This window comes from Pelophylax lessonae (assembly GCF_965119305.1).
Source record: "Pelophylax lessonae genome assembly, chromosome: 5".
NCBI lineage: Eukaryota > Metazoa > Chordata > Amphibia > Anura > Ranidae > Pelophylax > Pelophylax lessonae.
The window spans coordinates 527784874-527812603 of NC_138772.1; the positions used below are offsets into that span (position 1 = coordinate 527784874).

The window sequence follows — 27730 nt, forward strand, 5'->3', positions numbered from 1 at the left end:
TTAATCCATCTTAAATATTATCAGATGGGCATATATCTCCAGAAGAATGGCTGGAGAGATATCAGATGGTCCTCAAATTGGATGCTTCGTTGACAAGATCTTTCCTAATATTAAGAAAGCTGGCTGTATGACCCCAAACTTTGTATCCTTCCATTTTTTCCATAGCAGGGTGAAAGACAAGCCTGGATTACAAAAATGTCCAACAAGCTGGAAAAACTTCTGGTCTAAAGAACATCGTTAGAGGCTGAAGTGTTCATTTTAAAATTATGTGAGCAGTTTGAATATTAGAAAAAAAAAAAAAAAAAAGCGTGGCAGTAAAAGACGCATGAAGAACTCAGGACGTAGAAAATTGTATCCTAAACACACTACTGCTATAGTGCCCAACATATGGACCCAAGGACCATGAAGTCCTATAAAAAAAGTTCTACAGACCAGTTCAGTGCACTACAAGTTCTGGCTTTCAGAAATGCTCGTTAGGAATTACAGTAGGATTTCAAATGGAAATCAATAGTCATGCAACAGGGGTCCTGCAGCTTCTAAGAGATCAAGGAAGATCCAGTAAGCTCAAACAAAATAGTAGTGGGATCCTCATGAGAAACATTTTTTTAAACATTTATTAACCACTTGCCGACTGTGCCAATTATGCCACTTCTTACATACATATAAAAATCTACATTTTTGTTCTATAAAATTACTTAGAACCCCCAAACATTATATCTATTTTTTTTAGCAGGCAGAGACACTATAGAATAAAATGATGGGTTTTGTAATTTTTTATGTCAAACGGTATTTGCGCAGCGGTTTTTGAAACTCAATTTTTTTTTAGAAAAAAAAAAAAACACTATAATAAATCTTATTGCACACAAACACAATATAATATCCAATTTTTAGTAAATTGTAAAAGACGATTTTACGCCGAGTAAATAGATACCAGAGATGTCATTCTTTAAAATTGTGTATGCCCGTGGAAGGGTGCCAAACTACGGTACTTAAAATTCTCCATAGGCAACGATTTAAATATTTTTACAGATTATCAGTTTAGAGTTACAGAGGAGTTCTGGCACTAGAATTATTGCTCTCTCTCTAACGTTTGCGATGATATGGACAAGTACACCCTTCACATATGCGTGCGGGACTTATTTATGAGCATAAGCACAGGGGGGGCACTTTAAATTTAAAAAAATGTATTATTTATTTTATCTTAAACTATTTTTTTTTTTTTTACACTGTCTCTTTCATTTTTTTTTCTTTTTATGTTACCTCTATTGCTATCACAAGGGATAAACAACATCCCTTGTGACAGCATGGGCCATGAAAAGTCCTCTTTATGGAGAGATCTGGGATCAAATCTCTCCTCTGGCATCCAATGTACCCCATTAGACACAGATAAACAGAGAGGTAGAAACGGAAGTGACAAAATTCTCATCGCTCCCGGTTTCTGGGGTCACAGAGAGGGAGGAACAATGTTAGTTCCTAGCTCTCTGTGCATCTGTCGCCCCTGCCCACGGATACCAGGATGATGAATGTAGCTGCAGGATGACGTCAGCACGGACTGACGAAACGTGCGTCGGGAACGTGAGACCGTAAACTCCCGTTTGGTGGAACGCAGGCGTGGAGCGGCGTCCTCTATACCTTTGCAACCGTGAATTTGTTTGATGTACAAGGCGTGTTTTCATACTGTATGGATTGTAGTAAGTACAATATAAGGCAATAAAATGTTCCTTTTGATTTGACTTACTGCACCATGAGAGCCTCTTTGTTGCTTCCTTCTATTTATGTCCTGAATCTGGATCCATCTTCTGGTCTGATTACACACTCTAATTGGTGAGGGAGTGTGATGCGGATGGTCGGAACACATGTGGATCATTATGCCTGTGTGACCCCCTATAATCAAGGGGTCCTGTATTTCTGGTAAGAAGTACCAATTAAGAGCACTGGGTGAAAGTGTGGAGGTGAAGGCTTTGGGATCTCACTCCTATCAAGCTTGTGCTTCTATCAATTGCTGCTGTTATATTTTCAACCCTTTTGATATTTTGAGCACCAAAGACTTTATTTATTTGCATATTTGCACATTTGTCATTACATATGATTTAAGAGTTTTATGTGTTGAGCGCAATATTTTCTATCAATATTTCACTTGTCACGTTATTCACGTTGTTTGTTTGCAGCTCACAGTGTAGAAGCAATTTCACTTATATATTTAATTTTCATATTTCTATAATTTCACAATTTGTTTTCTGAAACCACATTGGCTTTCGCTTCATAAGTGTTTTTTATCCATTTGCGCAGTTTTTTTGGTATACACCAAATTTTTTTTCTCATCATTCCGGTATAACTACTGCAAACCAAGGACGTCATATGATGGCCTACGGTCGGTAAGTTGAAGTTAAACAATTACGATAGTCCACTTACATGTAGAAATTGGAAGCTCAGCAGCCAGAAGATACATCAAAGATGAAAGGTGCCGAATCCTGAGCCTCCATCCTCGGGTGAGTGAGCACACCATCCACTGTCTGTAACTGAAGTCTCCCCCCTCCCTCCCTTTTCTCTCCTGCTTTTGAGAGTGCCGGTACACTAAGGACACCTGGCATTGGTGGCTTTTTCACAGCTGTCATGGCTTGGGAAGCAAAAGCTGCCGATGCACATTAACAGCTTTGCAGTGTCCACATCCAATCCTTATGCTGAATGTCAAGAATTCTAAATTTAAGTGAGCTATTTTAATTGTTTAATGTCTTTCACTATACTAATGAGGATCCCGCACTACTATTCTTTTGTCAAATTAAGTCCTTTACTACTCTATGACTGGTCTCTAGTAAGGATGATCGAACTTTTGAAAAGTTCGGTTCGACCAGAACACCCGAATTTCCCAAAAGTTCGGTTCGGATTTCAGAACCCCATTGAAATCAATGGGACCCGAACTTCGGTAATCAAAAAACACAATTTTTAAGCCCTAAAACCCAATAAATGCCCCTAAAAAGTGCCTAGGGTTCTGGGTCATGCCCCATTAACTATTAATCACACAAAAAAAGTTCTTAAAAGTTGTCATTTTTGATAAAAAAGCCAATTATTGAAAAATTAAAAAAAAAAAAAAAAAAAAGAGAACATCTGAACTTGTGTATAGTGGTGTATATACACACATCCATATATTTATATACACACCTAGACATATATAGGTGTGATAGTAGCAGAAATATATGCTTGCGCTAATGAAATCATTTACAGTAATATATTTCTGCTACTATCACACCTATATATGTCTAGGTGTGTATATAAATATATGTATGTGTGTATATACACCACTATAAACATCAGAACTTGTGCACAGTACCACTATACACAAGTTCAGATGTTTTTCCTGACTGCAAAGAACCCAAAAAAATGCCTTCTATTAAACCGGCAAGGTGTTACAGCAGCGAAGCTAACCCCCTGTCAGAAAGTTTTCTAATACAAACAATCTTTTTTTTTATGGTTCTGGACATGCTACAGAGCTGAAACTTCACATGCTCACCTTTTAGACCCCCCAGATCTGAAAAAATCTCTTTTTTATTTTTTTAATAATTGGCTTTTTTTATCAAAAATGACAATTTTTAAGAACTTTTTTTGTGTGATTTTGTGTCTGGGGGGTCTAAAAGGTGTACCTGTGAAGTTTCAGCTATGTAGCATGTCCAGAATCAGAAAAAAAAAGGATTGTATGTATTAGAAAACTTTCAGCTCAGGGGGTTAGCTTCTCTCCACACCTTGCCGGTTTCAAAGCAGGCATTTTTTTGGGTTCTTTGCAGTCAGGAAAAACATCTGAACTTGTGTATAGTGGTACTGTGCACAAGTTCTGATGTTTTGCCTGCCTCCAAAAAACCCCAAAAAATGCCAGCAAAAACACACCTGGGCTTTTTTTTTTTTTTGACGCTAGCGTTTTGTTTGGCATTTTTTGGGGTTCTTTTGAGGCAGGCAAAACATCTGAACTTGTGTATAGTGGTATATATACACACATACATATATTTATATACACACCTAGACATATATAGGTGTGATAGTAGCAGAAATATATTACTGTAAATGATTTCATTAGCGCAAGCATATATTTCTGCTACTATCACACCTATATATGTCTAGGTGTGTATATAAATATATGGATGTGTGTATATACACGACTATACACAAGTTCAGATGTTTTGCCTGCCTCCAAAACCCCCCCAAAAAATGCCAGCAAAAACACACCTGGGCATTTTTTTGGGTTCTTTTGAGGCAGGCAAAACATCTGAACATGTGTATAGGGGGTATATATAGACATATATGTCTGAATATATACCCCTAGACATATATAGGTGTGATAGTAGCAGAAGTATATTACTGTAAATGATTTCATTAGCGCAAGCATTTATTTCTGCTACTATCACACCTATATATGTCTAGGGGTATATATTCAGACATATATGTCTATATATACCCCCTATACACATGTTCAGATGTCATGTCTGACATCAAACATGTCCTCAAAAAAGCACTGGCAGTGGCAGCCCCTGCAGCATAAAAAATGCTTGGCTGGTGAGAAGCCATATGGGTGTGCCGAAGCTATTCAGAGAAATGATCTTTTCTCTATAGCGTTCACCCTGCTATGGAAGGGTTTTGTCACCCTGCCATAGCAGTTACTGCCAGTTAACCCTACACTACACTACGGTCCCCTTACACTTAACACTTTCCCTACAGAAACTACATTTTTGAAGCTAACTTAAGTGTAAAGGAGCACTCTAACTACACTAGATATCCCTTTCCTCACACTAAAAATAGCTAAATGACACTTTTAAAGTAAAATTAACAGAACTGCTTCCACTCTCTTCCATGTCCAGTATAACAATGCTAGGAATATGGCGGGGGCGATCTTATATACTGGGGGGGCGTATTCACTGATTGGTCTAGGGACCCCATAGTCACTCCAATCACATTTCTAGCATTCTCCTGCCCCCTCAATTGGCTTTTGCTAATGGTTCTGGTCCAATCACGGGCTTTTAAAGCCCATTTCCTGAAGCATTGCATTTTGGGCGGTTCTGGTTGCCGAATTCCGAACTTTTTGGGCAAAAAGTTCTAAAGTCGGCCGAACCTCGAACACCCAATGTTCGGGCCGAACCGATGGTCGACCCGAACCGTTCGATCATCCCTAGTCTCTAGCAGTCAGTTTTCACTGAGTATGTACTTAATTAGGTCTGTAAAGGAAAATTAATGATACTGGCTTCTGCTACTTAAATGGTTTAGGTTTATTTCTTTACATTTTTTGTGCTCATTCCTTTTTCTATTATCCTATATAGTGGATCTTGCTAAGCGGAATAACAGAATGCGGCACCATTAATTTCTAAATGGTAACAGGGAGCACAAAAGTTGAGCACCAATTTGTGAAAAGGGTTGTGAAAGTAGTAAAAGCTGGCAATACACTAGTACAGAGTTTGGCAACCTATTTTCAGTCATGATACCCTTCAAAATTCTCACGGCACCCCATTCAAAAATGTAAAACCTAAACTAATAGTTTCACATAATGCAGTGGCCTTTACACATGTATGACTCCCAACATTAGAAGTGATTTTTACAAAGCAATATACCTTTGCATGCTAGTACTGACTCTTATTGATGTGTTTCTCTTCTCCCTCAGTTTCTCTCCCTTATTCAGCTAATGTGACTCCAGTGTGGATGGAGAATGGCAAACAAAGATGTCCTCAGGCGCCTGATATGCTCCTTATCAACCCTTGATAGCATTGGTTGTTAGGAAGCCGGCAGCTGGCGTGCCCAGTGACCAGGGATGTAATGATGCACAATAAAAACCTGTGGCTTTGGGTAACCAAAAAAAAGACAGGCTTGATTCACCCACCTGCTTTTTGACAAATTTTGGGCAATTTGGGGATATTTTTAGGCATTTTTTCAAGGCACCCCTGAAGAACCCAGGAGGCACCCCAGGGTTCCACAGAACTCTGGGTGAAAAGGGCTGCACTAGTAGACAGATGTTCATTTGAATATTCTGTGGCAGGATGACCATTTTTAAAATGGTGGTTTACACCAGATTTTGTAGGAAGCAAGCACACTAATGGCACGGGCGTGTTCTGGCTTCATATGAGATATAGAGCTCAGAGCCCTACCCTCCCGAGGGAGTCGGTGTGTGATAGGAGCCGTGAGAGGTGCTGGTGTGCAGGTCGGGACAGAGGAAAGCCAAAGCCTAAGAAAGAGTCCATGAGGGACAGAAGCAGCAAGGAAGCTGTACTGAGAGTCCATGAGGGACAAGAGCAGCAAGGAAGCTGTACTGCACAAAGAGTTCATGAGGGACAAGAGCAGCAAGGAAGCTGTTCTGAGTGTCCATGAGGGACAAGAGCAGCTAGGAAGCTGCAAGAAAGACCAGAGATGTACTGCACAAAGAGTCCAGGAGGGACAAGAGCAACAAGGAAGTTGTACTGCACAAGGAGAGTTCATGAGGGACAAGAGCAGCAAGGAAGCTGCAAGATAGACAAGAGCAGCTAGGAGCCGTGATGGTTGGGACAGAGGAAAGCCAAAGCCAAAGAGAGAGTCCATGAGGGACAGAAGCAGCATGGAAGCTGTACTGAGAGTCCATGAGGGACAAGAGCAACTAGGAAGCTGTACTGCACAAAGAGAGTACATGAGGGAAAAGAGCAGCAAGGAAGCTGTACTGCACAAAGAGTCCATGAGGGACAAGAGCAGCAAGGAAGCTGTACTGCACAAGGAGAGTTCATGAGGGACAAGAGCAGCAAGGAAGCTGTACCGAGAGTCCATGAGGGACAAGAGCAGCTAGGAAGCTGTACGGAGAGTCCATGAGGGACAAGAGCAGCCAGGAAGCTGTACGGAGAGTTCATGAGGGACAAGAGCAGCTAGGAAGCTGCAAGGAAGACACAGAGCTGAGGTGCAGCACCTCTGCATAAACACTTGGACTTGTTACATGGTCAAAAGCGCCAAAAAAGGTACTTGTTCTGAAGGGACCCTGATGAGGTACTTGGAGCAGTAAAGCTGCCACAAGAGAGCCAGGAGGCTGAATTGTACGTTTTTAAAGTGATGGTAAGAACCACCTGCATAGGAAGATTTACCTGTGTGAAGTTTTGATGTTCATTTAAATAAAAGTGGGCAGGAAAGCCCTGAAAACTATATCTGGCGTGGAGTAAACACCCTGTTTTTGCGCTACGAAACCCCAACGAGTCACAGCTCATACATAAATTCTCCCCAATACATTCGAAGACTTGACAAAATGTAATTTATAAGTACTTCAAAAAACGATTTTATAATTTACGCACTTTCCCAAATAAAAAACACATTTGCTGTTAGAAATTTGTTCATTTCAGAAAAAAAATTTCAGTCTGGCTCGTTTGCACTGTGGCCAAAAAAGAAACATCGATTTGACCCCCGCTAACCATTAGAAAATTGAACAAATGTACCTAAAGCTAAATTTTTTTAATTAAATTTGACCAGTCTATGACCAGCTTAACAGTCTAACCAGAGGCGTAACTAGAACCTTCAGGGCCCCGATGCAAGAAACCATGAAGGGCCCCCCGGACCCTTGGCCGAGGCCCTTTCCTTCAAGCCTGGGGCTCTTCCCACTGATCCTGGGGCCCTTTACTCTCGTTGCGGGGCCCTTTATTACGGTCCTGCAGCGGGACCCTTTCACAAGTTCTGCAGTGGGTCCCCTTGCTGCCATCTTGGTGGAATGCCAGGGCCCGGTCACAAGTGTGACCTTTGCGATCATGGAAGTTCACCCACTGTAGTTTTTATTTTTTGGTATTTTAATTGTATTATTTTTTATCATTTTATTTTATTTTTTTACAACGTCACTGACTAGGACTCTGTCCATTCAGAAAAGGAAGAAGCTGGTAAATTACATATTTACCGACCCCTTCCTGGTTCTCTATTGTGACACATCCCCTGCAGCAGCCGGCAGGAGAGGGGAGGGAGGAAGCCGGAAGCACAGCAGGGGGGAGGGGGGACCAGGGGAGCACACAGGGGCCCAGAGACAGCAGAACACAAGTGAACTGGATAGGAGGAGTGGTGGGGGCAGCATACAGAGGAACCAATTTCCTCCATTTTCCTCCTGATTTCTCAGGAGGACCGTGATTTCTCTACATGCTGCCCTCTCCGCCCCTCCTATCAAGGTGTACAGGGGAGCTGCATGGGCCCCCTGGAGCATAGGGCCCGGTTGCAATTGCAACCCCTGCAACCCCTGTAGTTACGCCCCTGAGTCTAACATATAACATGTCATCAGTCTCTGACTTTTTCCTGCAGTAAGCCTACAGTTTCAAACCACTCCTGTAGCAGATATGAAGTCTCTAACCATCTCTTGTAATATGTCCACAGTCTAACAACTTTCTCTAGCAATATGCTATACGTGCAACCCTTAGATATAAGGGGCTGCACTTCTTTTAAATAAGCTGACTGCCACTGATCTAGAGGAATTTTTCACAAGTCTATAAATATATCACTTAGACAACAGTAGCTCAACTGAAATGCCCACCAGTGCTCATCATCTAGTGTGGGGGGAATGACCCTGTGAATGTAACAGAGCAGTAAAGTGCCCACAATGGATTGAGCATGGCCTGATTCAACTATTCACTAGACCAGTGATGGCGAACCTTGGCACCCCAGATGTTTTGGAACTACATTTCCCATGATGCTCAACTACACTGCAGAGTGCATGAGCATCATAGGAAATGTAGTTCCAAAACATCTGGGGTGCAAAGGTTCACCATCACTGCACTAGACCAAAACCAAATTAAAACGATGCCGCTCAGATGCCCCTTTTTGTTGTCCCAGCTGACTGGCCATACTGCTTGCAGGTGCTGGTCGGGCTGAATAGAGGCCCGTCAGGTTAAATCAAGACTACAACAAAATGTCGCCCATCTGCACACTGTTCAGCACACCGTAAACCTTTCTATTAAAAATGGCTTCAGCTTAGTCTCCTACTCATGGGAAAACCCCTCTGATGCATTGGCTTAATCGTAGAGGGTAGGAGACTGAGCTGAAGCCATTTTTAACAAAGAGAGATTTATTGTATGCCGAGCCAGCTTGTGGACGGGCACCATTTTGTTTTAGCCCTGCTTCAACTATTGTTGCAGTTGTCATTTTTCAGTTAGACACAGTTAGTGCAGTAATTATTGTGTCTAACACCTCTCTATAAAAAATAATTTGCAAATTGCAATGATTTTTAGACATTAGCCAAAAGAAGACATTTTCCTTGTCATTTTCCATTTTATACAGACAGTCACAGTCAATTAGAAGAGCTATAAAATGCAATGATTTTTTTTCACCAGTCAGTAAAAAAAAACGACTCAAACCTGTAACTTCAACCTGGTGATCAAGTTATCAAAAGAAGACAAAAGGATTGTCTGACACAGAGATAGACTGAGTACCTGATACTCAAAATATAGAAAGAGTAGATAAGAGTACCTGATACCCAAAATAGAGCAAAAAAAAAAGGGGGAAAGCTATATTCTTCAATAAAAGACCAATGAAGGGTGAACAAAGTTATAAATATGATCACCCCAAAAGGAAACAGGAAGTACACAATATACAAACATTCCAGTTTTTATCATATATATTGTATATATTAAAGGTTTGTTTTCTTTTTCTCAAATAACAAACCTGTCATACCTACCAGCTCTGTGCAATGGTTTTGCCCAGAGCATCCCTGACCCTCCTCTTCTCGGGTCCCCTGCCGATTGCTCCAGGCCCCTCCCTCCTGCTTAGTGCCCTCATCGCAACTAGCTTACTATGGGGGCACCAGAGCAGGCGCACTCCTGAGCTGCCGCTCTCTGTGTCCATTCACACACAGAGTACGGTTTGGTCCCGGTCCCGCCCCTGCTCCCTCTTCATTTGGTCACTAGCTGTGATTGACAGTAGTGGGAGCCAAAGGCTACCGCTGCTGCCTCAGCCAATGAGGAGGGAGAGACCCAGGAGAGCCAAGGCTTTCGGGCACATCGCTGGATCATAGATTGCATGAAGGTAAAAAAACTTGAGCCTATACAACCACTTTAAGTTTAATTATTTTAATGTGCAAGTCAAGAGTCTAAGGGGTTTGTGCACAGGCAAGCAAGTTGGGGGGGAAAATGTCTTTTTTTTTTTGGACTTCTTCTTTAAGGCTAAGTCAACCTTAAAATAATCCATTGATTTATTCAAGCAAATGAACGTGTTGCTTTAGGTTTACTATGCAGGTCTACCTGTTGCACTTATCAAGCCAGAGATGTATATGTGTGTAAAGTGATCGCCGCTCTCCCATCCAGCCCGTGCAACCATAAAGTAAGGTTTCTTGGGCTAGCTGTGAGAGCGGCAATCACTTTACACATGTAGCACCCTACAGGTAGGTGCTAGGTAAATGCATAGTGGGCCTTGTCTGCCTAACAGCAGGGCCGTGTTTCATTTTGCTAGGTAGGTTGTCATGGTTTCCAAGTGTGTCTCCTGAGAGGGGAGTCTCCCCACCGGCTTTATTAGTGGTTTCTGATAGGGCAGTGGAGGAAACCCAATCAGGGGACACATCCAAGCTTGTAACTACCCCAGAAGGCAGAATATGCTGCAAAGGATTCTGGGAGTGGGTATAAGTTTGGGGGAAATGCGTGACACTGTGTCTTTGGCAGGAGCAGAGTCCCAGGAGGGGGACAATGGCTGTCTCTCCTCCTGTCTGAGGAAGCGGATGTCTCGGGGTGTCGTCTGAGAATCCAGAGAGTGCTGAGTTGAGCTGAGGGGATCCGGTGTGCCAAGAACAAGCGGAGAGAGAGAGAGAGAGAGGGGTCCAGTCCCAGGAAAGCCTACACAGGTCGTGACTATTGAGGATTGCCCCTGGGGGTCTGCCTGAAGAGTTAGAGGAGACCACTCTGGAGGAGGTTCTGGGATCCAGTGTCAGCTAGCTGTAAAGGGGGTACCTAGGTTGAGGACCCTGAAGTAGTAGAGGGGGGTACATAGTCAGTGGACCCTGAAGAGCTCAAAGTGTAAAGAGGGAGCCTGCGGTTTGGGCCCTGAATTGTACAGAGCACCAGTTGAGAGTTGCAGCTATACAGAAATTCACAGCAAGCTACCTCCAGTCAGTGCCAGGCTGGAGAGAGTGGTCAGAGACTTTGCATTGCAGCAGTGTCAGTAATTTTATGCTTCACAGTCCTGAGTCTTTTGGACCTAGAGTCGAGGATTCAACACTTCTGTCAAGTTACAGTGTGTTCCAAGCGTCAGTGAGCGCTGTCTAGCGTCGGCTGGCATCAAGGCAACGTTAACAGACATTTTTTCTGTATAAAGTCTCAAATTGTATCTAGTTAAGCCTAAAGGAGTATCCCACTCATTCCTTTCTCCCATCCCCTTTATCTACAATAAAACCACAAAACAAAGATGCCGGAGTTGTCAATGTCTCAGTTTTAAAATTGAGCCGGCGCTGGTGGGCAACAATCTCAAGGAGGGCTCACAAAAGAGCTCTTTTGTGAGCCCTCCTTGAGATTGTTGCCCACCAGCGCCGACTCAATTTTGCAATTTTACATTTATATTGGTATCGAGTGATTATACTAGAGCTGGCTGCAGGTGGGATAGGATTTGATCCTAATCTCATTATTTGCAGTAGCTGGAAGATATTTTGGGAATTCCTCCTATTTTGGATACCCAAGTGACAGCGCACTTATCACCCCCTTATTCTTGCTAATGTCTCAGTTCTCACACCCAGGGTCGCAGCTCACATGGGCTGGAGAGGTAACCGGTAACAATGGCAGATCCACATCAGGCCTAATGCCTGGAAAACCTGCTGCACACACAAAGTTTTACTCTCTGGATTGGTACAAAGATATGCCGGCACCCCGCTTTCTTGAGGGTCCAGGGAAGAGGCTCCTCATTTGACTAGAGCGGCGCCATAAGCATTACTAACTTGGTCACAAAGGTGTATATATGGGTGTATCAGTGGACTTGGGTAGTGGAGGTCGATAGTGTTCTTGGTTGTGTCCTTTACAAAATGTTCAAAGAAGTGAGCTGAATGAAGGAAAATACACGTCCACGTGCTCCATATCTTCGTAACTCCCTATGTCCTTCTACTCTCCTAAAACCTTTGCACATGAAATTACAAAGCCTGTTCATTTACGTCAGCCGATCCTACAGAAAGTGTTTATGTCAATTTCTTTACTCCTTGAAAAAATTATGAATAGAAAAAAAATAAAAGCTGGATTAAATAAAAAAAAAAAATAAAAACTAGATTAAAAGCTTTTTGAGGCTTTGAATGGAGTAAACAAGAACGCCCTTAAAAGAGAGAAAAGAGTTTGTGCTGATAAACAATGCAGCAATCCCGGTTTCATCTTTGTTTCCCATTAAACACTGCAATTACATCTTCTTTCATGCAAATTAAAACAGGCCAAGCAACATTACAGAGCAATATGAATGCAAATTTATTTTTCTTTATCTCTGACTTTCTGCGGCACAAATTTCTCATTTGCACTGCCGCAGAATTAAATTTTATTTTGGAAGGGAGGAAAGGAAAAAAAAGAACAGAGGTGCTCCAAACACTTGAAGATAAGTCGTTCTACAAGTCTTTCTTTTTTATCCTCCCTCCTTTCATTATATTCCATCTATGCCTTTGTACCTCCATTTTGATAGAAACTTATGCTGGTCATGGACTCTTAAGAAAGGAATGGACTTTCCAGCTACCATTATGGAAATCGCCCTTATACTGGCCACAAGACAAGGCAATTTCAAAAACTTTAAACTATTTTGCAAAAATCAGGAGACTGGATCTATTTAATGACAATTGCACACTCATGCAACACTGTACCCATATGCAATTTTTATCATTTTGTTCCACACAAATAGAGCTTTCTTTTGGTGGTGTTTAATCAGCAATGTTTTTTTTTTTTATTTTTTTTGCTAAACAAACAAAAAAAATACCGAAAATTTTGAAGGAAAAAAAAAAAAACATGTTGGTTATAACATTTTGCAAACAGGTAATTTTTGTCCTTCACTGATGTACTCTGCTGAGGCTGCACTGATGGGCACTGATGGGTGGCACTAAAGTTCACTGATCGTCAGCACTGATTGGTGATACTCATGAGGAGGCACTGATGGGCACTGATAGGCTGCACTAATGGGCACTGATGGGCACTGATAGGTGGCACTGATGGGCACTGAGGAGGAGGCACTTATGAGGCTGCACTGATAGGTGGCACTAAAGGCCACTGATAGTCAGCACCAGAGTTGTATAAAGTACTCGAAACCCATACTTGAGTAAAAGTACAAGTGCTCGATCAAAAAGTGACTTGAGTAGAAGTGCTCAATCAAAAAGTGACTTGAGTAGAAGTACTAAAGTATTCAACTTTTTTTGTACTTAAGTATTGCAAGTAGTTTTTTTTTTTAAATTTTGCTACTCAAGTACTGAAAGTAAAAGTACCAGTAGTTTTGAAAAAAAATTTGCTACTCAAGTACTGAAAGTAAAAGTACAAGTACTGTGTTATGTAGTTATTAAAGAAAGAAGTCAAAAGTTTGAACATCATATTGTTTTTTATTATTTCAAATGCAGCTTTTATTTATACATACAGTAGCATTTATTTTCGTATGCGCTGATAATACACATGTTTTGAGCTTCATGAAACCTGCCATCTACTGTTCTGGCAGTGGTAATTTTTATAATTGTAACGAGTAACTAAGCAGCACAAAAAAAAATATCGGAGTAGAAGTATTGAAATCATTGAAAAAATGTAGTGAAGTAAAAGTGGAAGTAGGAGAAAAAAATTCTACTCTAGGAAAGTACAGATACCGCCTTTCGGTACTTAAGTACAGTAGTGAAGTAGTTCTACTTAGTTACTATACATCTCTGGTCAGCACTGATCGGTGATATCGATGAGGAGGCACGGATGGGCACTGATTGGCTGCACTAATGGGCACTGATTAGCAGCACTGGTGGGTACTGATTAGCAGAACTGGTGAACACTGTTGGAACTGCACTGATAATCAGTGCCCTGATTATCAATGCGGATGTCCCTTTAACACATGCCAGTTATCGGCTCTCTTCTTCTCTCCTCACGTTGTCAGCATGAGGAGAGAAAAGTCAACCAGCTTGTGTTTACACTCGTGATCAGCTGTCATTGGACACAGCTGATCATGTGGTAAGGGGTCACTATGATGGCCCTTTACCTCGATTTGTTAACAGCTAAGTTCGAAGGGCAGTGAGATTATGGGAGGAGGTCCATGGATGCCCTTCCGGAAAGTTTAGCCTGCGCCGTAGCCGTGTTTCAGTTATAGCGTGGGCAGGAAGTTATTAAAGTGGTTGTAATAAAGGCTCAAGGTTTTTTTTTTTTTACCTTCAAGCATTCTATGAATGTTAAGATTTAAAATGTTTTAACCTTGGTATGGATAAAGTCATACATTTTGTGTCATGGACAAGCCTGCAGATTTCTGTTTGTGAAATTCTAACCTCCTTGCTGCAGAGTTCTGCTAGATCTCTGACTCAATTTCACATGTGCTGCTGACTTCTCTGTTTAAATACGGGAGCCTGATGAGGGAGCACGCATTCTCTGAACGGGCGCCATTTCCTGCTGGCCCCGTACCTGGAGGTGACGTCATCCGCGTCCTCAAGTCTCTCCGAGTATTGCCGAGTGTCGCAGAGTCTACAGGACATGCTGGGAGCCACCAGCACGGCCGAACTTGTGGCGACCACAGCTACTTGGAACCACACTTCCATTCTGGAGTCAGAGCAGATTATCCATATACCTATTTATGCTGGTTTTTATCTACCTGTGTGAGTGATTAATTTATACTTCTCTATTAAATACTTGAATGCTACACTTAGATGGCGCTGCTGTTGGTCTCCTTTCCTGTTCCAGAGTCTCTCCTAGCTCCTATTCCAGCTGGTAGCCACTAAGGACAGAAACTACTCCACAGACTTTTATACAGATTATGGACTCTTTTTAGACTGTCTTATATTTCATTGGTTATTATTAGAGTGCGCCATATCTATTTGTTTGTCCACCTACGGGGGTTGCCTGCTCTACTGTGAATTTATATCCATTTCCCTACTATTACTTCCTGGGTCTCCTCCCTGTTTGCTTCCCTTTATATACACATGCTCAGTGCAGTGTTTCTTGCCTTAGCAACTTCACAGCTCTCTGAGCTCCTGTTCTCTACCATTACAAGTATTCTGTGTTTGACTTCCCGTGTACCGACCCCAGCTTGTCTATCATTTGTGCTTGTCTTCCGCTCGCTCTGACCTCAGCTTGTGTTTTGGATTCCCTGCCATTTGTACTCTGCACGCGAGTATTTACAGATGGGAGAACCAGGGGGCTGCAACCTGATTCCAACATGCTGACAGTACATCCCTACCATCAGGAGTTCTGGTGAAGAAGCAGGCAGGGGCTTAGACTCTGCACCCTGGGGAACTCCGAGTTGGCAATCTGCAAGGGCTCACTACCATTGAAATCTGTCATTTTTCAAGATTAATACATTTGTGGGATGTATTTTTTGTTGCTTTAAAGCTCCAAGAGTTTAAATATAGAATTGTTCAACTAGTGTATGAACAGGTTTAGTCTGTGTTGGGGAGATTTTCCTCTACTTCCTATTTTAGTAAAAGGAGAACAGGAAGTGATTCGAAATTTCCCCAAGAGGTATAATTGGGCACACATAGATGTATTGGGAGACAGTTCATAAAAATTATTTTTTTTTTCAGCCTGCAAGTATTTGTAAAATATATGATGTGGCCCTCAAACTGACAAGTTTGGAGACCCCTAACAAAAAATAGGATGCAATTTATTCTACCCCCTAAAATCCCAGAATGACAATTAACAGCCCCAACGTAAAGAATGATTATCCCATGGTGTTGTTCCGGGGTCGGCAACCTGTCGATCGCGATCTGCTGGTCAACTGTGGGCAGCTGACGGGTAGATTGTGAACACAGATTGCTGATCCTTCCCCCCCAGCCTCCGTCACTTTCATCTTAACAACAGAGCAGAGAGTGAGAGGCAGAACAGCACTAGATAGAGGGCGGGAGCTGCTTCAGTTAACCTTTCAAGTTAACCAGCAGGTGATTGGTAGCTAGGTGGTCCTAGCAACCAATCACCAGCTAGTTAATATGAAAAGTTAACTACAGCAGCTACCACTCCCGCCCTCCTCCAGTACTGTGCGGCCACTCTCTGCTCTGCTGTACAACCCTTGTAAGGTAGGACAGTGCTACCTACATTGCATTATGTAAGGGGGATGATGTGAAGAAAGCAAACAATATTTTTTGGGGGGACAGGGGACACTATTGGGGGTGTGGGGAGAGGCAGAGGACTCTACTGTGGGGGGGGGGGGGTGTCAGAGGACACTGTTTGGGGAGGGGGCAGAGGACACTGCTTTTTTGGGGGGGGGGGCAGAGGAGACTACTGTGAAGGGGCAGAGGGCACTACTGTGAGTGGCGGGAGGCAGAGGACAGTGCTTGGGTGGGGGGCAGTGGGGCAGTGGACACTACTGGGGGGGTCAGGGGACAGTGTTTGGAGGGGCAGAGGACAATGCTTTGGGGGAAGAGGGGCAAAGGACATTACTGTGGGGGTAGAAGATACTACTGTGGGGAAGCAGAGGACACTGCTTTTGGGGAGGGGGGGGGCAGAGGACACTGATTTGGGGGGTAGAAGACATTATTTGGAGGGCAGAGGACACTGCTTGGGTGGGGGTCAGCAGGGCACTGGGTGCTAAGGTGTGCTACAGCACCCTCATAATTTCTTTAAGCATCCTTATAGAACATCGATCAGCAGCTACCATTGCAGTCTGCCGTTAACATTGCTTTAATAACATTTTCACAGTGAATTAAAATGTATTGAACCACTTTTTTAAAAGAGAGAGAGACACATTGGGATTGAGTTACAAAAGGCAAATAGTCTGTGCACTTTGCAAGTACAGTTGCACCCCTCTGCATGGGGATTTGCTCCAGACCTTAGCAAATGAGAAAAAGCTCTGCTGACTTCCATCATCCAATCATGTGCAGCAAAAATGCTGATTCAAATGTCCTTGAAGAGTGCAACTGCAAAATACACAGTATAGTTGCCTTTAGTAAATCAGCCCGATTAATCTGTATCTTTTAGAGTTTCTCCTTAAATCCCAGTTGAAAGGGGGGGGGGGGGTTGGATATTGGTGGAATCCTGTAGTAGTTTCTGCCACCGTCCCTGGAGTAATGTGTTGTAGTTTTTGGTGCCTCAGGCCAGGTTTGGGACTTTATGGGCAGGAGTAAATGGATTTGGATAGTTTTGTATAAAACAATTTATTGAAAAAAGTATAATATATTTACAAACATTTGTAAGTGAATGGGTGAAGGCCCATTGGGTGAAAGTGATAAGAAAGATTGAAGGTGAGTATACGAGTATTGGTGACATTGATTTAGGACATTCCTGCTCTGCTGTTCCTTGTGTTTAACGACAGGAACTAATTTCAGAGGGGGTGTCCAATCGGTTTTCCGACGCGTTTCGGCCGTGTGCGGCCTTTTTCAAGGATGTATCACCAATTCTATGGGTGACAAAGTATAGTATAAATGATACATCTATTGCATAACTTCATATAGGAATTTATGCAATATAATAAATATTTTTACATACATGTTTTGTGTCCACTTCATATGATTGTACCTTCCCAGTATTTTCAGGATGCTACAGGAACTTATGCTGCTTGAAGTGAAAATGTATAAGTTAATAAATATCCAGGACAATTGTGCTGAATATGTGTGAATACGTAATATATATGTATTTACTTGACTGGACATAGGAATTCAGTCCAGGGGTCCGATGTGGTTCCTAGTAGTGTAGGACTTTTGCAGAAAATAGGTAATCCATAGGATCTGTAAGGTAGTTGTGCATATAATGTAACATTCAAGATGCCTGTTTGTTAATATGAAAAATAACAAACATTTAAAGTGTTTTAGGCATAAAACTACTGTGACTACTTGAAAAACGGCAAAGATAAGCCACTACATGTTTGGTAAGAGATTTGTAACAATCTCTTCCAAAAACTTACAGTTTGTTCAGGTTGCAGGTTAAAGGCAGGATAAAAATATTTATTATATTGCATAAATTCCTATATGAAATTATGCAATAGATGTATCATTTATAATATACTTTGTCACCCATAGAATTGGTGATACATCCTTGAAAAAGGCCGCACACGGCCGAAACGCATCGGTAAACCGATTGGACACCCCCTCTGAAATTAGTTCCTGTCGTTAAACACAAGGAACAGCAGAGCAAGAATGTCCTAAATCAATGTCACCAATACTCACTTGTATACTCACCGTCAATCTTTCTTATCACTTTCACCCAATGGACCTTCACCCATTCACTTACAAATGGTTGTAAATATATTATACTTTTTTCAATACATTGTTTTATACCAAACTATCCAAATCCATTTACTCCTGCCCATAAAGTCCCAAACCTGGCCTGAGGCACCAAAAACTAAAACATCTCCTTAAATCTCAAGTCCATCCATTTTGTCCTGAATTTCAGGCCATGTTGGCAAATATTCTCAGGTCTTTTTTAAAGCATAGTGCAGCAATGAAGTTCAGTAACCCATAGAATTCGAGCAAATGTCAGCAGTTTCAACAGACATAGTGATAAAATTGGCAATTGGGAAATTAGATAAAATAGATATCTAACTGTTGCACAGCAATGTTGACTCCTTTTAGAGTCAGGGGAGCTTTGTTCAATAACTGACATGATGCCCAACTCCCTAGTCTACAACCCCCCCGCCCTCCAGCCACTTCCCGGTCATCTCCGGGCTTACCAGACCTGTCGGTTAGCCCGGAGCCGATCCGATGTGTCAGATGCCTGGAGAGGAAGCTGAGTGAGGGCAAGATAGCTCCCTCCCCCCTCGGCTCTATGCCCTTGGAGGACCAGTGTTTTGCCGAAAACTCCAACCATGTCACTTTTGGTGACTCTACACCAGGAATCATTGGAGATTTCGACCACTTTGTGTTTTCCTTTTAAACAGATTTTGTTGGATTTTAGCAAACAGAAACAAGTCATATAACATGACAATGCAGATGTAGAACAATTGAATGAAAGAATTCTCATACAAGCCAAATATAACATAAAAGGAGTATTATACTGGTGTAAAGATACAAAAACTGAATTACATTCTAGGTGTAGAATCACAGAGTTGCTCTAGCGTACATTCGGAAACACAAAGTTTTAAGATAGAGGGGAAATTATGGTGTAGGGTCCGGTAGGGGGAACAAGAGTTGAACTGAGCGGTAATAGGCAGATATACAAACATTAGTGGGGGAGATGATTACGCAGGTGCCAGATCCTCCATGGGGTCCAAGCGTCTAAGGAGGGGGTGTAAGCGGTCTTAGTGGGAACCAGCAATGTCTCAAACTACTTTGTGATTTTAAAGAACAGGCGGCAGTGTATACACTCCGGTACACCCTATAATGAGTGGACATTTTTAGTCCGGCCGTTAGTAAGAAACAACATGGCCGCCTTCTAGGTGGTGACAACTAGCGGGCGGACTAACAATGTCCACTCATTATAGTGTTTACCGGAGTGTATAGGCTGCCAGTGCTCTGTGAAAACACAAAGTGGTTGAAATTTCCAATTTTTCCTGCTGTAGAGTCAATAGAAGTGGTTGGAGTTCTCGGCAAGTTGGAGTTCTTCGCAGAACACCGGAGCAACGTCCAGCCTCACTTCGACCTTCTGGCCTTAAAGGGATGATTTTCTACTCTTAAAGGCAGCATGACTTTTTTTTTGCTTTTAAATGTAAACCTGAGATCTGAGGTCTTTTTGACCCCAGATCTCTCAACCAAGAGGCCCTGTCATGTTTATTTTCATAACAAGGGATGTTTGCATCCCTTGTAATAGGAATAAATGTGATAAAAAATAAAAAAAAAAAAAATTAAAAGGGACAGTGTAAAAATAAATATAAAAATGTAAACATTTAAAGTGCCCTGTCCCTCCAAGCTTGCGCACAGAAGCGAACGCATACGTAAGTCACGCCCACATATGTAAACGGTGTTCCGTACATATTAAACATGTGACATATCACTGCGATCGTTAGAGCAAGAGCAATAATTCTAGCACTAGACCTGCTCTTTATCTCTAAACAGGTAACCTGTAAAAAATGTTAAAGCATTGCCTATGGAAATTTTTAAGTACCGTAGTTTGTCGCCATTCCACAATTTTAAACTACGACATGTTAGGTATCTATTTACTCGATATACCACCATCTTTCACTTTATACAAAAAAAATTGGTTAGCTTAAGGGCTTTTTCACACGGCCGCTCCGCTTGTCCGCAAATCATCCTATTTTTTGCAGATGATTTGCGGACATAATGTAAGTCAATGGCACTGCGGATGTCAGCGGAATACCATCCGCTGACATCCGATTTTCTTCCTTTCAGTTCTGTTCCGTTTTTTGGAACGGAACAGAACCCTATTTTTTCATCTGTTCAAAAAACGGGAAAGGAAGGAAAATCGGATGTCAGTGGTGTTATCCGCTGACATCCGCAATGCCATAGACTTACATTATGTCCGCATATCATCCGCAAACGGATGGGATGATATGCGGGCATACGGAGCGAAAGACACAAATATCATCCGCTCCGTGAAAAAAAAAAAAGTCCCGCAGCGGACAAAAGCAGCGGAGCGGCCGTCTGAAAGAGCCCTTACTGTTTTGTTTATTTCAAAATATTTCAATTCAAAATTTTTTAATTAAAAAATAAGAAAACAGTAAAGTTACGATGAGTAAATAGATACCTAACATGTCATGCTTCGAAATTGCGCACGCTCGTGGAATGGCGACAAACATTGGTACTTAAAAATCTCAATAGGCGACGTTTTAAAAATTTATACAGGTTACAAGTTTAGAGTTACGGAGGAGAGCTAGTGCTAGAACTATTGCTCTCGCTTGAGCGATCGCGGTGATACCTCACATGTGTGGTTTGAACACGTTTACATATGTGGGCGTGACTTGCGTTATGCGTTTGCTTCTGTGCACGAGCTCGTAGGGACAGGGCACTTTAAATGTTTATTTTTTTTCTTATTTATTTTACTTTGTCCCGTTAAAAAAAAAAAAAAACATTTTTTGATCACTTTTATTACTATTACAAGGAATGTAAACATCCCTTGTTATAGAAATAAGCCAGACAGGTCCTTTTTTAATGTGAGATATGGGGTCAAAAAGACCTCAGATCTCACATCTACACTAAAAAGCAATAGAAAAAAAAAGTAATTAAAAGTAAAAAAAAAAAAAAAAAATAGGCCCTTTAAGGCCGTTGGGCGGAAGTGACGTCGCTCCGGTCCTCCAAGGCCATAGTCTAGTGGGGGCCATCTTGCCCTAACTCGACTTCCTGCACAGCACCTGAGAGGACCAGATCATTTTCCCTGCTACCGACGGCATCGGTAAGCGGGAAAAACTACCGGGAAGCGGAGAGAAGGGGGGGGGGGCACCTCTCCCGCCACCCATAAAAGTGATCCCGCAGCAAATCCGTGGCTGGGACCACTTTTATGTCAAAGAGAACCGCCGGCTGTGTTGAGAAACCCTGGGGTCTTGGCAGCTATCTGCTGCTATATGGGCAGCACAGTGGTGTAGTGGTTAGCACTACATCGAATCCCATACACAACACTACCTGCCTGGAGATTACATGTTCTCCCTGTGCCTGCGTGGGTTTCCTCCGGGGACTCCGGTTTCCTCCCACACTCCCAAGACATGCTGGTAGGTTAATTGGATCATACATAAAAAAAAAAAAAATTGTCCCTACTGTGTATGCGTGTGAGTTAGGGACCTTAGATTGTAAGCTCCTCGAGGGCAGGGACTGATGTGAATGTACAATGTATATGTAAAGCGCTGGGTAAACTGACAGCGCTATATAAGTACCTGAAATAATAATAATAATAACGGTATTTAATGTCAAAGTAGCGACGTAAATACACGGCGGGCGGTTCCGGACGTGGAAAAAAAAACTGCATTTAAAGGCAGGGGTCCCAATACTTTTGACAATATTGTGTATGTCTGAACCAGCATTTGCATGTCAGCAATCAAGCCTGTTTCTGATTGTTTGCTATAGATTATTGTATGTTGAATCATGTTGCTTTGGTTTTATTTATTAAAGGCAAAATAGCTACTACATGCAATTAAAAGTTTTCAGGCAACCATTAAAACACATGCATTACTCAAATACATTTTAACAGGCCCATGCACTAATGTAACTTTAATATTATAAAGACTGATCAAATCTAAACATTCCCTCTAAGCCATATTCTTACTTCCTACCTGTTATACAATCAGTTGAATCGTCTGACTGTTAGCCATTAAAAGGCAGCTCAAGAACCAAAAACCAGAACTAAAGAAAATGTTAAAAATGAAATAGAACATTTACAATTGTTTTCCTTCAGACTGCACATTAATGCAATGGCAAATTGATAAGGAAAGGACCCCCACTACTTCTGCTTGTAGTAAAAGTGAAATGTCAGTATAACTCAGGGATCCTCAAACTACGGCCCTCCTGCTGTTGCGGAACTACACATCCCATGAGGCATTGAAAATCTCTGACATTCACATACATGACTAGGCATGATGGGAATTGTAGTTCCTGAACAACTGGAGGGTCATAGTTTGAAGACCCCTGGTATATATGGTTTTCTTCGTTTTGGGTACAGTGGGGAAGAGGTACCTGTTGTTTGGTATATTCAGCATTAATAAAGGCCTTGGTTCACTGGGTAGTGGTGCAGCTCCATCCCCACAAAGTATCTCATACTAAAGGGCTGCCCATGGGACTTTTGAATGAGTTGCACAACACAAAAGTGAATCAAAATATTCTAAAAAAATGTATAAAAACTTTTATTGAGATACATAACAATAAAAAAAAATATTGTCAAGAGAGCATAAAAAACATTACATAATCATACATAATTATAATACATAAGCAATGGAGAAGTCAGTTAGAGTCTAAAAACTTGACGCGTTTCAATAAGCAGCTTTCACTTCATCAGGAGCCTGACGGTATATATAGGACATCAGCAGCAGAGAGACCAAGCCTATTAGTACTTAAAAAAAAAAATTGGTTGTTTTGGTATCTATGGCAGCCTCTGGCTGTCAATGGTTGAAGGGACGTTGACAAGATTTTTTATTATTATGTATCTCAATAAAAGTTTACATTTTTTTTTTTTCCAGACATTTTTGAATCACTGTTGTGTGATGTAACTCATTCAAAATTTCCATGTGCAACCTTTTAGTATGAGATAGCTTAGTATAGTCACTCTCACTTTGAGGGTTTCCTCAGAACTAGGTAAGGCTTCACTTTGCAAAGAATACCCAATTACACGCAAGGAAAGAAAAACATGATTGGAATTCAGAAGAGCTTCTACACATTTACTAAGTTCCCGGAGTAACTGCTCTTGCAGAGTGCAACTGCTCTTTGCAAAGTCAACCTCTTTCTGTCATCAGGACAAAAAGTGGGAGAGGAATCAATTTTTCACTGGTCACCAGAACACTAGTAGAGGGGAAAACTGCCAAAGGGGACACCTTTTCTGGTAACAACAGTCAAAAATAGGATGTCCTCTGACTTTGAGATGTCCTCTGACTCTGGGGAGATCCCCTTTGACTTTGAGGAGATGCCCTCGGACTTTGAGGAGATGCCCTCGGACTTTGAGGAGATGCCCTCGGACTTTGAGGAGATGCCCTCGGACTTTGAGGAGATGCCCTCGGACTATGAGGAGATGCCCTCGGACTATGAGGAGATGCCCTCGGACTCTGAGGAGATGCCCCCGGACTCTGAGGAGATGCCCCCGGACTCTGAGGAGATGCCCCCGGACTCTGAGGAGATGCCCTCGGACTCTGAGGAGATACCCTCGGACTTTGAAGAGATACCCTCGGACTTTGAGGAGATGCCCTCGGACTCTGAGGAGATGCCCTCGGACTTTGAGGAGATGCCCTCGGACTCTGAGGAGATGCCCTCGGACTCTGAGGAGATGCCCTCGGACTCTGAGGAGATGCTCTCGGACTTTGAGGAGATGCCCTCGGACTCTGAGGAGATGCCCTCGGACTCTGAGTAGAGATGCCCTCGGACTCTGAGGAGATGCCCTCGGACTCTGAGGAGATGCCCTCGGACTTTGAGGAGATGCCCTCGGACTTTGAGGAGATGCTCTCGAACTTTGAGGAGATGCCCTCGGACTCTGAGGAGATGCCCTCGGACTTTGAAGAGATGCCCTCGGACTTTGAGGAGATGCCCTTGGACTTTGAGGAGATGCCCTTGGACTTTGAGGGGATGTCCTCAGACTCTCGGGAGATGCCCTCTGACTTTGAGGAGATTCCCTCCGAATTTGAGAAGATTCCCTCTGACTTACTGTTGTGCTTTCAGGGCAGAAATTATGCGGGAAATCTACATAATAAAATTCAAAGAAAGCTATAAAAAACAAGAGAGACATTTTAACTCTTACTCACTCTATCCAAATCTAAACAAAAGGTTTTGCCTGAATGTCCACTCTAAACAAAGACAGATGAGATCCTGATTGGTTTTGGACAGTTGGAGCATAAAAGACCAAGGTAGATACAGCAAACTGCCCCACCAAAATATTTTAACCACTTCAATACAGGGCACTTTCACCCCCTTCCTGCCCTGGCCAATTTTCAGCTTTTAGTGCTGTTGCATTTTAAATGACAATTACGTGGTCATGCAACACTGTACCAAAACCAAATTCATTGTCATTTTTTCCCCACAAATAGAGCTTTCTTTAGGTGGTATTTGATCACCACAATGTTTTTTCTTTTTTGCTAAACAAATAAAAAAAAGACCGAAAAGTTAAAAAGAAAAAAAAGTTTTTTAGTTTATGTTTAATTTTGTAAATAAATAAAAAAATTTCCTGCACTGACAAGCACTGATGAGGCCGCCCTGACAGGCACTGATGAGGAGGCACTAATGGGGTGGCGTGGATGATAAGGCACTAATATGCAGCACTGATGGGCACTGATATGTGGCTCTGATAGGTAGCTTTGATATGCAGCATTGATGGGCACTGATAGACAGCACTGATGGGCACTGATAGACAGCACTGATGGGCAATGATGGGCACTTGTGGGCGGCACTGATAGATGGCAATGATGGACAATGGTGGGTGGCACTGATAGATGGCAATGATGGGCAGCACTGATGAGGAGGGCACTGACAGGCTCCATGAGCACTGATTGGCATCCCTGGTGGTGGCATGGGGGGGCATCCCTGTTGGCCATGGGTGGGCAATCCCTGGTGGCTCTAGTGGCAAGGGTCTGCACTGATAATCAATGCTCTGATTACCAGCACAGACCCCCCCCCTCCCCGTCAGGAGAGCCATCCATTAATTCTCCTCTACTCGCTCTACTTTAGCGCATGTGCAGGAAGTTTTATACCTATTACTTTAAAAGGTTAGGGTGCTCAGGATGGGGAAGGAATCCAATGTATAATAAAAGTCCATTTTAAAGAGAACCAGTAAAGATCCTTAGCTATTTGACTTGGTCTGGTATCAGCAATCAACTGAGGCAGGAAATAGGGTAGAGATAGGTCAGACACCAAAGTTTGAGAAATGTGATTGGTCTGTTATTATAATCCAAGAACCCTTTGGAGTATGTGTTAGGTAGGGGTAGACCTTGTCAGTGATGAGTAGGTCTGTGGTGGCTCGAATCGGGTCTTATCAATCAGAAGATTGTGGACATGGGTGAGGAACACTGTGCATAAATAGAATGTTTTCAAAACTCCAGCTGTTTTAAAAATAAGATGATCACTTTATTAGTGTCTAACAAAAAAATAGCCAACATGTTTCTGGAGGTAATGGTTCCCCCTTCTTCAGTGTTTTGGTAGTGCTAGAGGATTTTTAGCCACTGCAGGCACAAAAGACACCCAAAAACATTATCATCATAATAGGACACAGACTGCAGTGCCCACAACCAAAAGATATAATACTGCCAAAGCTCTGAAGAAGAGAAATCCCCAATCCCCCCAAAATGTGCCGGCTATGTCCTTAACCAGTAAAGTGATCTTATTACAATTAGGAGGACAGATGTATATAATTACAAAATTACAAGTGCCTAACAGTGGTTCTATTTAAGCTGTGAATAGACCTGACTGTTCTAAAATATTGGGAGCTTAGGTTCAATCATTTAAGCAGCTGAATATTGGTGGTGCACGAAAGACCACATCAGTTGGCCTTGGACTAAACACATGGCAGGAGAATAGGCAGGTTCCACCCCCATCCCACAATGAAATGCTTTGGCTGAGTGCTCAATCAGTAAAACTAGGCATGGACACACTCTGGATGGGTATATATACAAATAGTGACCACCAGAGAGTCACTTTTGAATAGAAGCCACTTCTAAAAGGCTCTGGGATAACAAAAGTTTAAGCTATGCAGTGGAGTTGTACCCACACGTCAATGCAGTGGAGTTGTACCCACACGTCAAGGGTTGACTGCTTGTCTAGGTCTAGGGGACATGAAAAAGTAACTTTATTTAATGATTTTCAGCTCCTGCAGGCTACTCGATGGGTCCTTGAAGCATCTTCTTCCCCATGCTCCAGGTGATTACAGTACTGGTGTCATCAAGACCGAAGCAAGGTCCATGTGCTGGTGCATTAGATCTCAAGGCTCTGAGAAACAGTCCATCACTGGAGCATTAGAGAGCACCCATCTGCTGAGAACACCCATCTGCTGGTGGGGAGCAGAAGATCAAGTAACAGCTTTTACCATCTCCAAACCATGGGCCACAACGGGTCATTGGCATCTCTTTAATGTGCACTGATTGAGGATTAAGGTCTGCCTATGGTCTCCACTTCTGATACAGGAAGGGAATTCGATGGGGACCCTAATGAAAGGGGATACTCTGATGGGAACCCTAATGTTTTTTTTTTTGGTCCATGATTATTTGTAAAATATATAATGCGGCCCTTGTACTGAAAAGTTTGGAGACCCCCTAGACTAAACAAGCAGCCACACTGCAAGGGACAATTTTCAGGTTATCTTGAATTCAGCTGTAGGCTGGGTTCACAATTACTGTGGCCGCGGGTCACAGCAGGGGGTCCAGTGCGTCCCTGTTAACCAAGTTAGGTGTGAATAAGGTCCGAATTTAAACTGAATTCACACCTGAAATGGAGCCAAAGACCCACAGAACCCTTTTCCTATCCGGACAACAGCCGTCCCGGAGCTGTGTGAACCGGCTCCAATTGAGAGCCAGTCACACTCTTCTGTCTTGCGAATCGAATGCGGGGAAACCCACATCCAATCAGCATTAGTGTGAACCCAGCCTCAAGGTAAGAAATATGTGCTGACCGCTTATGCCATCAGCTACCCAGTCCAGATGTGCCAATATTTCACTTTATAGATAAACTTTAAATATGGAGACAATGCTTCAAATGTCTTAAGAAATAATCTATTTGCAAGCGTACGTCAATACCACACATACATCACCAGAGCCCCAAACCATTTGCAGTATTGTGGCTGTGCTGAGATATGGACTACTAACTAAGTGATGCAACTACACATTAAGGAGCAAGCAAAGGCAAGCATGCAATGAATGACAATGTGCAATCAGTACACATGTACCTAAGTTTTCTTTTGATGCTTGATCCAAAGAATGTATCGCTAACAATGACATTACTGAAAAGTGAAGGAGAAGTTGTTAGGATGGCAGTGAAACACAACACCACAATGTAATGGACAGACAATGAAAGCAATGACATGATTTGATGTTTGTGACCCGCTGGCTTGTTCCATAAGGCAATGTACAAAGTATAGTCACCCACTGAGCAGTCATCCATTGCTGTTCTAACGGG

The 27730-nt window shown here is 42.4% G+C and overlaps 1 protein-coding gene across 2 annotated transcripts in view; it reads right to left on the reverse strand.

The window, feature by feature from the left end:
- The window catches only part of KCNQ3 (potassium voltage-gated channel subfamily Q member 3), a 332909-nt gene that overhangs the window by 15505 nt on the left and 289674 nt on the right, over positions 1-27730 (reverse strand). The gene's annotated exons all lie outside the window — the stretch shown is intronic.